The sequence below is a fragment of the Typopeltis vanoorti genome, chromosome 13 (genome assembly GCF_054136105.1).
Source record: "Typopeltis vanoorti isolate ZY-2024b chromosome 13, IOZ_Tvanoo_1.0, whole genome shotgun sequence".
Lineage (NCBI taxonomy): Eukaryota > Metazoa > Arthropoda > Arachnida > Uropygi > Thelyphonidae > Typopeltis > Typopeltis vanoorti.
In genome coordinates, this window is record NC_143561.1 from 68,043,044 (window position 1) to 68,058,134 (window position 15,091).

At 35.5% G+C, this 15,091-nt stretch overlaps 1 protein-coding gene across 1 annotated transcript in view; it reads right to left on the bottom strand.

Moving 5' to 3' along the window:
- Positions 1-434: 434 nt before the first annotated feature.
- sgl (UDP-glucose 6-dehydrogenase sgl) overlaps positions 435-15,091 on the bottom strand; it is a 156,514-nt gene continuing 141,857 nt past the window's right edge. The window contains exon 13 of the mRNA XM_090402533.1: positions 435-7,220. The gene's annotated coding sequence lies outside the window, so the exon portion shown is untranslated. The remainder of the gene's footprint in view (positions 7,221-15,091) is intronic.

Sequence of the window (15,091 nt, forward strand, 5' to 3'; positions counted from 1 at the left end):
CTTTGTTTTTGTAATATTTCTTCTGTCCTGTGCACAATATAAGTCGATGTGTCATGCTGTAGCCCAAACTTAGGCTTATTCACCCCCCCCCCCCCCCCCCCAAGATCAGTATAATCTCGTGCAGCCTATGTATGCAGTTAACTGAATTAAGTAGATTTTTAATATCTCATATTTTTATTATTGTCTGGTCAGACAATGGACTTGGAATAAGTGTTATATGTATGCAAATTTTTAAACCTGAAGAAAGGGCCAGTAATTTTTTTTTCCAAGGATCAGTATCAGGCTATGGACCACAGTTCAGGAAATGCTACTGAAGACTGTTAGCAAACTGACATGTAACCTTTCTATTCCAAAGCCGTTTGTTCCTGACATTTCATTTCTGTTTACTCTTCATACAAAAATTAAGCAGACTGTGTTAAAAAGAACTATAAAAATGGACAAACATGGTGCATTTATTATCACAAACATTAACTTGGTAACATAGCACATTACTGGAGATCATAAACAATCCCAGAGAACTGCCTATCAAGAACATAATACAAAAAGACAAAAATCATTGTTTTGATGGATTTTTTTTACCTATATTTGTACATAAAATTGCACAACTCTTTAAAGATCTGTAGAAAAAGGTTTATCGGTTACAAATTAATAAACTCTAAAGCAAGAATTCAGGCCATAACTACTGTTAGAGATGAGACATTAATAAATTATTTGATAAAGATATTCAACAATTTCAACAAGCTCACTCTTTAACTTTTGATCATACATGGCATACTATGGTCCTATTCAGAATATCAATATTCAAATTCTTGTCACATAAAAAAAGTCATCCGATTATAAAAGATAACTAATCTATATTTCAGACACTTTGAAATATATTTAATTACAAGATCATCCAATTTAAATTCAGGAAGACAATGACTGAATGAGATATGTGCATAAATCATCCTATTTAAAGATTAACACTAAAAAAAACTACATAAAGCGCACATATATATATACCCTACCCACCCAAGAAGTATCACTTTTCTGCTAAGAATATTATAGAAAAGCTATTTTAGATTATTAAATACAGCCACAAATCTGATTAATTTGTTATTTCTAACATTTTTTTAAGCTACGTATTAAATACATGTTGGAAGAGTACATAATAAATCCATTTTCAAAGGTATCAGTTTTTTGAGGATATCAACTATTATATCAGACAAAGAGTTCTCGTTTGCTCGATTTTACTATTGTTAGAGATGAGACAACAAACAGAATGTGTTTGCTTTCGCAGGTTTTATACAAAAACAAGAAAAACACCGATATTTTATAACTGTATAAATAAAAAAAAACTTAAGAGAAAAGTGTATCCAAGTTTCAAGAACAAAAATGCAGTTGACTATGTAATAAATAGGATGACTAGACACATTACGATAATTCCTCAATTACTCAACCACAGTGAGAGAACAATTTGCCAGATGGAAAATCGACTCTATCAATGCTACAAACTCAGCCTCTTTATTTCTTATCCACCGTCAAATGAATGAATCCTCAATTAACCAACCCTTGAATGGATTGGTGTGTTGAATACTTCTGGTTCAGCACCATGTAATTAACACACTAATCCATTCAAGGATTGGTTAATTGAGGATTCGTTCATTTGAAAGTTGGATAAGAAATAAAGGGGCTGAGTTCGTAGCATTGATCGAGTCAGTATGCCCAAAGATAATTGGTATAAGTGAAACTTGGTTGACTGAGGATGATAATACTGTCAGGACTAGAAATGGTAGGATATAGAATTTTCCAAAAAGATAGGAAGGTGAAGAGAGAGAGAGGGGAAGGAGTATTGTTGATGACAGAAGAATTGTGTCTTTCAAGAGTGAAGTGAAAAATGGTAGTGCATGTGAAGATTTTGAAGCTATTTAGTGTGAAGTTAGGCATCAACAGAATAGTATAATAGGATATTGTTAAGGGCCAGGGAATGATTGTGAGACCACTGATTGTGAAATATTTAAACAAATTATTTGGGCAAGTAAAAGGAAGGTGATCCTAATAGGAGATTTTAATTATAGGAACAGGGGCGCTGGCCATATGTGCAATGTGTATGATGCACACAGGCACCAGGATAGTAAAGGTGCCAAAGAGGAGGAAATACTTAATGGCATGCCCCTTATAGGAATGTGGATTAGACAAAAGAGATCTCTTCTGTCTAAGAGATAGAGGCCCTGATGGCATTCCTCCAATTATCCTGAAGGTCTGTGCATCGGAACTGACTCCTATCCTATGTCACATGTACACACTCTCTTACTCCACTGGTGTATATATATATATATATATCTCAAAACCTGGAAACTGGCCTATATTCAACCCATTTCTAAAAAGGATGACAAATCACTGCCATCTAACTATTGCCCTATCTCACTCACTTCAATCCTGTCCAAAGTAATGGAGAAGGTCATCAACTCTCAACTCCTAATCTACCTTGAAGATACCTGGCTATTAAGCCACCACTAGTATGGATTCCGTCAAGCCGTTCAACAGGACATCTACTCTCATACATCACCCATCACTAGACAAATGCCATGGAGAAATTTGGTGAATGCCAAGTAGTTGCACTTGATATCTCCAAAGCCTTTGACCGAGTCTGGCTTACTAAGCAAACTACCATCATTTGGACTGTCCCAGGACTTCTGCAGATGGATTGCCAGCTTCCTGTCTGGATGCACACTATGTGTGATAGTAAACGGCTTCCTATCCTCTCACCATCCAACTAATGCTGGGGTCACACAAGGTTCAGTTCTCTCACCAACCTTCTTCCTTCTATATATATCAATGACCTACTTCAGTTGACCTCTAACCCAATACACAGTTTTGCAGATGACAGTACATTACATTCCTTTCATTTGACAAACCCTACTCTACACAACTCACCTCAACCCCCAGAACATCAACCACCACTGCCCTTAATTCTGACCGCCAATGGGGGGCTCAGATAACCTTGTCAACTTCAATGCTAGTAAAACCGAATTCTGTCTTATTTCTCACAAAAAAAAGAGCCATTTTTCCCCAGCATTGTTTTTGATAACACTCAAATTCTCAGACAAGATGAAATTTCTCTTCTCGGAATTACCTTGACATCAAGCCTCTCCTGGCATAAACACATCACAACCATTGCATCCTCAGCTTCCAAAAAACTAGGTTTTCTCTTTCGTTCAAGATGCTACTTCACCTCTAAACAGCTGTTAACACTATACAAGTCACAAATCTGCCCAGACACATAGACACTTGGTCTCTGCAATCTGTATATTCTATAAATATTTCCATGGGAAATGTTCATCTGAAACAGCATCAATAATTCCCCCACCCTGTACTAACCCCATTGGAACGTGTACAGCTGCCGCCCAACATCCTTTCACAGTACACCTCGAAACCCACAGAACAAGTTTCTTTTCCTCCTCATTCATCCCTGCTACTGCAGTACTGTGGAACAGTCTTCCTCCAGACGTCTTTCCCAAGGAATACAACATACAGGCGTTTAAATCAAATATAAACAAGTTTCTTCTTTCACAACCCACCACCCATATACGGTACTAATGTACTATAGGTTGACCAGCCAACCTCCTGTATATGGGGCCCAACATAAAAAAAAAAAAAAAAAAAAAAGGTAACAAGGAGATTCAATTTGTTGAGTTTCTGTGGGATAACTATTTTAAGCAGCATGTGATGGAAGTAACATGAGATTTTTGGGTGTTGGATTTGATGATATCCTCACAGAATGGGGTTGTGAATGAGGAATCAACACTGCCACCTGTTGGTGAGAATGATCGTGAGGTATTTGGAAGAAACAGGAAAAGACTGTTATTATCAAGAGGGTATACATGTGAAACTATAAGGTGGGTGATTATGAGAAGCTCTGTAGTCAACACTAATATCAATACATTGGGTTGATGAGTTGTGCAGAAAAGATGTTGACAGTGCATGGGAAATGATAAGGCAATATCTGACACAAAAAATGCAGAATTGCATACCAACAGTTAAGCGAATAGAGCACAAAGTGAGATGGATGAACAGTGAAATCAAGCAAGCAGTGTGGCAAAAGAAGTTATGGAGAGGTATAAAACAGCTTGTAATGAACAGATGCATGAAAAATATAAACTGCAGGCCAGAAAAGTGATAAGCATGAGAAAAGGAAAAAAAATAGAATATGAGAGGAGACTGGCCAGTTATGTCAAAGATAATCTAAGGAAATTTTTCTGCTATGTGGCAAGCAAGAGGAAAAATAATTATGGATGGTTGACACTAGTGAATAGTTATGGTGGCAGAGTAACTATAGTAAATGATATAGTGGAATTATATAATGAACAATTCATCAGTGTATATCATACTGGTGCGAATGTAGGAGGCGAGTATTAGGAGAATTAAAGGTAAAAGAATCAGAAGTGTATCAAATATTGCTTGTGTTAGATGTTAATAAGGCTGCAGGAATGGATGATATATTATATTACCACGTATTTTTTAAGAATGTGCAAAAGAATTAGCTATGCCCTTGACCTGGTTATTTAATGAAGGTCTTGCAGTGGGCAAAGTCCCTAAGGAGTGGAAAGAAGGCAAAATAGTAACTCTCCACAAGCATGTTCTAAAACAGAAGTTTCCAATTATAGACTGGTCAAAATGTTGGAAAAATTGTTTAGAAATAGAATACAGGACTGGGTTGATGGACATAAGATTGTTTATGATGGTCAGCATGGTTTTGTGAAGGGCAGGTCTTGCTTTAGCAATCTACTCACATTTTATGATAAAGTGACAAATGTGTTGGGTAGGAGATTCATATATACAGTGATTTTCTTGGACTTTGCAAAGGCATTTGATAATTACTTTATGACAGATTGATGTAAAAGCTGCAGAAGATGGGATTAGATATCAGATTGGTTAGATGGATTGAAGATTGGCTTTCTGAAAGATACCAGCAAATGATGTATAATGGAGGAGTATCTCAGAAAAGGAAGGTGACCAGTGGCTCTTTGGCCACTACTGTTTAACTTATTTCTTAATCATATTTCATGTGGTTGAATGGAAATCTTCAAATATTTGCTGATGATGATGCAAAGTCTGGTAGAATGCTAAGGAGTACTGCTGATGTAATTCTCTACAGAAAGATTAGCTTGGAGAAATAAGTGGGGTTATAGTTTTAATATTAATAAATGCAAGGTGTTATACTTTGGGGTACAGAGAGAGAGAGAGGGGGTACTGAATATCATCCACTTCAGGAAGTGGATGATATTTGGGATCTTGGGGTGATATAGTGGGCTAAAGTTCTGAGGGCACATTGCAAGTCTTGCAAAGACTGCACATCATATTGCTGCTGTGATAAAAAGTACACCGACATGTAGAGATATCGAGGTGGTGGTGTCTCAATCTAAAGCATCGGTCAAACCATATATGGACTATTGTGCTCAAATTTGGTCCTAGTTTTCATTGTCATGTGGAAATGCTTGAGAGGTCCAAAGATGAATGACTAAAGTGATATTGAAACTATAGCGGTTGAGGGAATGTGGATTACAAAGTTTGGTGGATAGGTGAAGAAGAGTGTGAGGAGTCGATTTTTTACATGGAGAGTTTGTTAGTGCATGAAATGCATTGCCAGAGCATTGTGAATGCAGGGAGTGTAAATAACTTCAAAGTTCATTATGATAGACACACTATTTGAGTGGGCATTCCACAATGAGTTTATTGATTCCATGGATCTTACCTTTATAAATTAAATATAGAAATAGACAACAGAATCAGCAAAGCTGGTATGGTAGGAAGTCAATTGAATAAATTCATATGGAATAAGAGAGAAATTAGTCAGAACACTAAATTAGCTGTATACAAGACAGTGTTCAAACCAATTTTAACTTATGGATCTGAGAGCTGGGTCAGAAGTAAAACACTTGACCAAAGACTAGAGACGGCAGATATGAGAGTCCTGAGAAAGATTATAGGCATGAATAGATGGCATCAATGGCAATATCATATTAAAAACGAGGATATTCGGAAAGAACTTGACATTGTCAACATCCAGGAATGTGTTAGCAGAGCTAATCTCAGGTCACTTAAACAGAATGGGTGAAGAAAGATTAGCAAAACAAGTGTTCTCTGCCAGGTTGGCAGCAAAACGACCCAGAGGAAGACCAAGATATAGGTGGATTGATACGGTACAAAATGCCTTAGACGATAGAAATATAAGATCTGATAATGTTTTAGTCTTGACAAGTAACAGACTGATTTGGAGGAAAATTATAGATAGGAAGTTAGTAATGATGTAATTTTTTTCATGTAGTACTATCATATCCTATACACCCCTTGAGGGTACATGGCAGGAATTTGATGATGATGATGGATCTTACCTCAACAATAATTGAGAGATTACTGTATTTTGCCTCAAATAGTGTTTTGGTATTATCCCAGCATTCTCTCCAGTTGCCAATTTTATATTTCAATGTAAATGTTTTGATCAAAAATGGTTAATACTTATTAAGGCCAGCTTATAGCTCAAAGTCATCAAGACAATCATGACTGCAAAATCGCATGCTGAAAGCAAATGCATTTATTTTCATTAAAAAAAAAATTGAACTGAAGTTACAAGATGAAGTCATTCTTTTCACAATCATATACAACATCATATGGATTAATGCTTCAGAATTTGTGCCAGAGTGTCCCAGTTTTACGGTAACTGGCTACTGTGGTTAGCAATTAGAATACTAAATTAACAATCTGATGAAAAACTGAACAGTGGAAAAAAACATAAAAACACTATAAAATTAACAGAACTTTAAAATATTAAAGCATCACATGTTTGTTCATAATGTATGAATCAAGCCTGTAATTACATTTAATTTGAAGCTTCATTTCAATTTTCTTAAATTTCCACTCAATGCCAAACAAAAAACTTAGAATTATAAAAATGATAAAAATTAAAATTATAAAAAACATGATCTAAGTACAGAAAAATGAGAAGAAACCATTAAAACAATTAAAACAAATAGAAACTGGATAATGCAAGTTTTAAAAAAATCTAATGAATAAAGCTAATAATAATTTATCCAGTTCATTTAAATATAAAACATCGATATATATTTTCAGACCAGCTGAGATTAGTTTACAACTGTTTCAGAATTACAATTCATGTCTTCAGATTCTGTTCGGCTAGTGTCACATACTCCTTATCCACAAATGCATTTCATTTTCTTATTCTGTAAAATAGAAAAAAAAAAACTGACATTTTGTAACAAAGAGTTCCTACATAGTACTTACAAAAAATATATTCAAATAAAATAAATCTCACACAAATGATGTGGAATGAAATTTCAGTCGTGAATGTATAGTTACAGCAAATGTGTTGGTTTCCCAAACTTGAGTTACAAAGACCTCAGAAAATACAAAAATTCGTAATGTTAGTTCATTAAGAACTAAGCTCTTAATGAACTAAGACCATATTTGTTACAGATATGTTCTAAGATCCTTATTAACTTGGATAATGTTTAAAAAAAGATGCATTTATATATACCTACTATGATGCTGAAATGTTGCTGTGTCACCATTGGATCTAACTACAGATTTTCTACAATGAATAAAATCTAATGCTATCAGACTAAGCCAACATACTACTCAAACACATTCCAACTATGATCATCTAAATATTCCTTTTTTTTTTTTTTTTTGGTCAAAGACATTCTTGTGACTAGTTTACTAGATATACACTATCAATCCTACCAAAAGTCTTAGGACCATATTTAAAAAAGAAAAAAAAAAAATCCCACCCATGAAAGATTGTAAATCGATCTTAAATTTTAATTTTTTTTTTTTTATAATACAATTGGGCAGCTAAAGTTAGAAAAGCCAGACACAACACTCTGCTTTATAGACCAACCATGAAACTTTTTCAGACTACATTATGCCTCCAATAAGCAGGTTGGTAGTCATGCACCAAACTATGAAATTCATCTTCCACCTAAAGATAATTGCAACATTGATGTCTGATGGTATTCAAATTCAAGACCTATGGTATATATGCAGAAAGTTTTTTTTCACTTACAAAGTTAACTATTCTTACCATGAAATTGTAGTTTAATTCTTTATAACCCAAGTGTAAGCAAATAATAGTGTCTCTTCACAACTGGGCTACTTGTATATAGAGGCTGTAGAGTTCACATCAATTGCCTTAATATTCCACTATGTCAAGTATCCATTACTGGTTCCAGTGAGAACCAGACCCAGAAAGATACCAAGCTTGAACTAATACAGTTGTCATATATTATCCATATACAAGTAGCAAAAAAAAAATGTATTACCTTATTAAGATACCCTGGATAACAGATAGGCATAAAAAGGCCTAAAAAGTTTATTCACTTGGATAGAAAGCAAATTGTACTTGCCAAGAAATTATATTCTTGTTTAAATCCTTTTCTCAAGTGTAAACAAACAAAGTTTCTGCATGAAGTATCTTCAAGACTGGGTTACTTATATAGAGCTATTGATTTCAAATCAACTGCCTTAGTATCCTACAATGCCAGTTATGAAGATATTTGGCATACAAACTCTATTTGCTATACTTGGATAAAAGATTAAACAGTATAATTTCTTCACTTAAGCAAGTGAAAAACTTCCTACAACTATTTCTGATATAGAGTATTTTAATAATAAGGTGAAATACCTTTTAATTCTTGTGTATGGCTTCTGCATTAATTCAACCTTAGTATCAGACTTTGGATTTGACATCTCTACAGAGGAAAGTAGCTATTAGTTATTAGATTTATTCTGTTTCTCTTTTCTTTCCTACTTTATTACACCCAGTAATTTTATTTCCTTTGCTTAAATTAGAATTCATGACTGCATTGCAAATCCCAAACAAGTGATCCCTAGTAGGAAAGCTTAAAGTTTGAGCAGACAAGTTTCAATGAGTTACTGCAGATGAAATACAAATACACAGACTAGCTCATATTTAACCCAGAAAACAGCTAAGGAATATGACAGATCCAACAAATTCAATGTATAAAAAATATCACACAAGGAACCAACATTTATTTATCAAGTGCAACCCCTCGAGGAAACAGAAATGCACCTTATAAGCCAAGAATTCTTCCAGTTATCCTGTGATCAAAAGTCATAAAATAAATTTTACAGAAGCCAGGAGCATGTAAAAACATTTACAAAGGAGTCTGAACACAGTCAGAGATGGCAGCTGATTACCACACACACACTCACTATATTTTCAGACAATCTAGAACATCCAGTACTACATGTTTAACTCTAAAAAGTGAAAAATCCTTCAAGGCAATACTGCATGCTATAACAAAATCTGTAACCACTGAGGAAGTCACAAGTGACCTCCAAAACCAGAGTAAATCCTGTGAAAGTTAGATGCTCCAAGCAGATAAATGGCCATTGCTTCTTATCTCCTGGTGGAAATCAGCAAACAATACTGAGATATTGGTTGTCAGGTGGCACAACTGTGTTTGGAGAGCACCAAAAGTTGTTTAGTTTTAAAAAAATAGTGTTATTAGTTAAAACTATGTTAAAATTAGACTGCATTGTAAGGTTAATTAGTTAAGTTAAAGTTTTGTTTTAAATATTGTCAATATAGTCTTCTGCACAGCAGACAATGGCATCCAAAGCATCTTTGTTTAAGTAATTTAATCAAAGGGATTTCGTGCAGTGCAATGTCTGCAAGAAGTATGCATTACCAAATGTAAATGAAATTTGATATGAAAGTGTGCCGAAAATGCTATGAGAGCAAGGGTCAAAAGTGTGTATAAGGTTGCAAGATTGAAGTAGTGGAAGGAACTGAGAATATATTTGAAAATGTGTGCGATGTAAGATAGGATTGAAAAAGAGATTAAATGTGACATGAGAGAGTAAAAGCGCTGATCAAAATAATAGTAGTATGACACATGGAAAAAATGAAGAGTTGGCTGTAATGAGGGAGGCAGCCCAGTTACAAGGAGTGATACAGGGCAAAGTGGGAGCTACAACAAATGCAGAAACATCTTGCGAGTGGATCAGTTGATATCAGAAAGAAAGAAGTGCAAGATAAGAGAAATGAGGGCTTGACTAAGAGAGAGAGAGAGAGAGAGAGAGAGAGAAGGAAAAATCAAGGAGCAAATCATATATGGAGGTTCAATCATAAGAGATGTGATCAGTGAGAGACTGACAAAATCGTGCTTTCCAGGTGCAAAGATTAATAATGTTGGTTCGGCTATTAGAGCACAAGAGGATAAATTTATTTAAATTTATTATTATTTGTCACCTCCAGGAAGTCCAAAGACTCATTGTGGGAGGGACTCATCTGCTCTACAACTCTGTCTCCACCACTCACGATCCACCAACTGACTGCAACTACACTAACGGCATCTACTGCCGACCACCGCCACTAGTATTTCCACGGACAATCACGAACATCCATGCCCACGGTGGGATTCGAACCCGCAGCATTTTGGCTAGGGCGCAGATACACTAACCACTCAGCCAGCCAGTGAAAGAGATGCTTGTATTGGCTGGAATGAATGATTTGAAAGGAGAAAAAGTATGGCAAGAGAGAAATAATTACTGGAAGATAGTGAGTTTGTTGCTGCAGTATGAGAGAATAGAGTGAGAAGGAGGGCTATAATAGCAAATGACTTGACATGTAGGTTATACAGGAGTAGTGTGGAGTTTGTGGATGTGTAAAGCGAGTTTGATGGGCAAAAGAACTTATACAAGAAAGATGGTTTGCATCTGAATGGATTTGGTGTTCAGAGTCTAGAAAAAGTGTTGTTAAATGAAGTGAAAGTGGATGTGCAAAATCAGGGAAAGGAAATTAGAGCTTGCATGGATTCCCTTTTGGAAAGAGGATCATAATAAAGGATCATGGTTTAACCCTTGGTGACAATGGATTCCAGCACTTCTGATTCCCTTGGCCAAGCTCTAAAAATATGCAGGTTCAGGGCACACACAATGTTCCATCTGAATCGAAGAGAGAAGTCTAGGCACCCATCATGCACTGACCTTTGTCATGTGAAGCTGTTTTGAATGAAACAAAAGATGGTTGTTATAGCAAGCCCCACCCCTGCTGAGATTTCTTGGGTCTTCAGCTATCTGCCATTGAGTAGTTCCTCCTCAACAAGAGAGACATTTTCCTCAGTCATCACTTCCACAGGACAACCATCATGAGGATCATCTTCAATACTCTCTCTTTCTCTTCATAGGTGAAACTGTTTGATAGCACTTGAAGAAAGCCCTTCTTCGGCAAAAAACTTCATCACAGTACAGTACTCAATTTTTAACATCACAGCCACTTAGCGTGCAACTTGTTAGTCAAACAAGTGCCTCCAACTGAATGACGTGAGTACAGAGTTGAAACTGGTACACTAACCCCCCCTCCCCTTGCCAGCAAAGGTTGGTTGATCTCTGCTACTAATGGCTCATGCAAAAGTTAAGCAAGTTTGAGCGCAGTTAGTAGTTGGAAGGGGTTCAATCATTCGATGCTATTGGCACACTCTCCCTCAATGAGTCTTAGGACTCCCTGGAGGTGTCTAATAATAATAATAATAGATGGTGCTCACTGTCATGGCATTTTAAAGTTAGCATGAATTTTGTATGTCAGTCAGAAAACTTTTGGAACCCACCTCATATAAGAGAATTTTCTACTATATTCACTTTGTTAAAATCACTATTACATGTAAATCGATACATTAATAATGCACAATGATTACAATTAATTTGCTTTTCTCACAATATAAATGCACTAACAACCAAAACTGGTAATATGAAATAGAATATTTAAGTATATTTAAGATAACTTTGCCTGGGGAGTATGCCAGTGTTACTAAAATTTTAAAAGGGATACATGGTGATTGAAAGTTTGGGAAACACTGCTCTAGAAGAAGCTTGGACTTACAAAATGTTTCTGAAGTTTTTCTTCTTAAGAGCAAAGGAAAAGGTTACTTATTACAAAAATACAACATGCAACTGAAAATATACTTTGCTCCTTTCTTTCCTAGTTATATGGTGATCAGCATTCATTATTAAAAAATTATGGAAACAACTACTATGTTACAGTAAAACTTCCATTTAATATAAGCCAAAATAATCACCTGACATTTCAACCTTCTTATGAAGGTCATCATCATGTGGAGTATACATACATATATATACATACATACATATATATATATATATATATATATATATATATATATATATATACACATACATACATACATACATGGGTGGTCTGAAAAGTTCTCGGTCTCGACCATAGATGGCAACACTATCAGCACGATTTTTTTTATAAGTTGGTAAATCTGTCATAAGCATCTATGAGAATTTGGAAGTCATTCTATCAAGTAGTTTGTTTTATACAGCTGTCTGAAGAAAAATTGTTGTCTGTATCCCTTGAAATTGATAAAATTGAGTATCGTGAGGTTAAAAAAACTTTGTAAAAGAAGGTTTAATGCCAAAAGAAATTCATTCGAAGTTCATAAAAGTTTATAGGCACTCTTCTCCTTCTTCATTTTCGACAATTAAAAAATGGGCTGCCGAGTTTAAACATGGCCATACCAGCCTTGAAGATGATCCACGTGAAGGATGTCCAAAAAAGTGTAACAACACCAGAAATCACTCACCAAGTGCACAATATAGTATTGGATGACCAGCAAGTCAAAGTGCATGAAATTGCTGAGATTATAGGCATTTCAAAAGAATCTAGGATATATTTACAGCAGATCAAAAACGCACTTGCATGAAAATCTCTTAACATTGCTTGGAGCGTTTTAACAAGAATAAAACTGATTTTGTATGTCGATTTATTACTATGGATGAGACTTGGATTCACCATTACAAACCAGAATCCAAACAACAGTCAAAACAGTGGACAGAAGCCAGTTGTTCAGGGCCAAAGAAGACAAAGTCAGCAAGAAAAGTCATGGCATCGGTGTTTTGGGATGCTAAAGGCATTTTGTTTATTAATTATCTTGAAAAGGGTAAAACGATAACTGGGGAATATTATTCCGATCTTTTAATCAGAATAGATGAAAAAATTTTGGAGAAAAGACCCAGTTTGCAGAAGAAAAAAAATCATCTTTCATCAGGACAATGCACCTGCCCACAAAGGTGTTTTGGCAATGGGAAAATTGAGGGATCTGCACTATGAATTGTTTGGACATCCACCCTATTCCCCAGATTTGGCTCCCTCCGACTTGTATCTCTTTCCCAAAACTAAAACTCTTTCTCGCTGGTCAGCGTTTTTCTTCGAATCAAGAGGTGATTGCAGCTGTAGAAGAGTATTTTGCAGATCTTACTGAGAACCACTATAGGGACGGGATAATGGCAGTGGAGCATTGCTGGAATAAATATATTAGTCTTAATGGAGATTATGTTGAAAAATAAAAATAATTTTGAAATTATAAATTAATTTTTTCATTGTTAGGCTGAGAACCTTCGGACCATCCTCGTGCGTGCGTGTGTGTGTGTGTGTGTGTGTGTGTGTGTGTGTGTGTGTGTGTGTGTGTGTGTGTGTGTGTGTACACACACACACACACACACACAAAGAAACAAGTCACATTACAGTCTACTTAGTATGCTAAAGTCACTAATTATGGCTCTCTTTGTCTAAGTATTATGTTCTAGTTATTTTGCATGGCAAAATTTTTACTAACAAAAACAAGGTACAGCCATGAGCTTGCCAGTATTCCTCCCTCCACTCCCACTGCTAACTTTTATATGGAAGTTTTTGAGCAACATGTTCTAGATTCCTTTAAAACCTACAGTTTCGCTTAGATATGTTGGCGATTTTTTTAATCTTAACAATGGCTGCAAACTTTAAACACCTTCCTCAACCACCACAACCAACAACATGAGCGCATACAATTTATCAATGAAATAAATTGTATGCGCTTTCTTTCCTAGATACACTAGTTACACATCTTTACTCAGGCAGTTTATCCTTCACTGTCTACCACTAGCCTACGCATTATTATATTGGCACCACCATGGAGTCCAAAGAATCATCATGGGAGACCCAATCTATCCGTACCTCTTCTTGAACCCATTAACAGACAAAGCACTCACAACTGACACTCGCATCCCATTCCAACTCATTCACAACTCTCCAAGCAAAAAATCTAGTCCTCACACCCCTGTTAACCACATCTTTATTTAATTTTCAGGGATAAAAAGACACACACCTGCACTCAGGAAGCTTTTTCTTTTTAAGCTCTGGAAAGCTTGTGTGAGTGTTTACAAACATCCATACCTTATGTGGGATTTGAACCCCACAGTCCAATGGAGTTTACATGAGGACAACAAAGTCACTATTTTAACCATACTAAAAAACTACTGACAAACCAATTACTCCATCATGCAGGTACATACTACCCAATATATACATGCTAACTCTTATCACCACCCTTCAAAGAAAATTCAATAATTAACACCTTCATAATACATCTAAACAGAGCGATAACAATTTGCTCTAATGAACAAGCTCGTAAACAAGAATTACAAATTATTAGCAAAATTTATAAACAATGGCTATAGCAATAATACCATCAATAAAATTCTTCATAAAACTTCACCAAAACATGCAAATAATATAGATTACAGTAAAACTATAGCTATCCCATACATTCAAGGGTTATTGGATAAAATAGACAGAATTCTACACCATTAAAATCTTAATGCTACTTTTAAATCACCTATAAAATCAAAAAACAAATCAACTCCTCCAAGGATTACCCCCCCCCCCCCTTTCATCCTGGGGTATACCAAATCCATTGCACCTGTAAGTTACTTTATATTGGTGAAACCAGATGCATAATTTCAATTCGTAAAAATGAACACAAACACGTTAAATTCAACAATTTTAATAAAGCAGGCCTCATATCATGGTCTTAACATTTTACACCAAACTGATTAGATATGCACCCATTCTTTACATTACCCAGCATGAATGTAAATTCAAAGGAAGTCTATGAAATTTTGATCAACCATCTTAACCTAAACAATAATGTTGAAAGTTGAAAGTTGAAAAGTTTTGCAAGGAGTCATCCTGGTGTTGCACCACCTTACCCCAGTCCTGAAGATACTT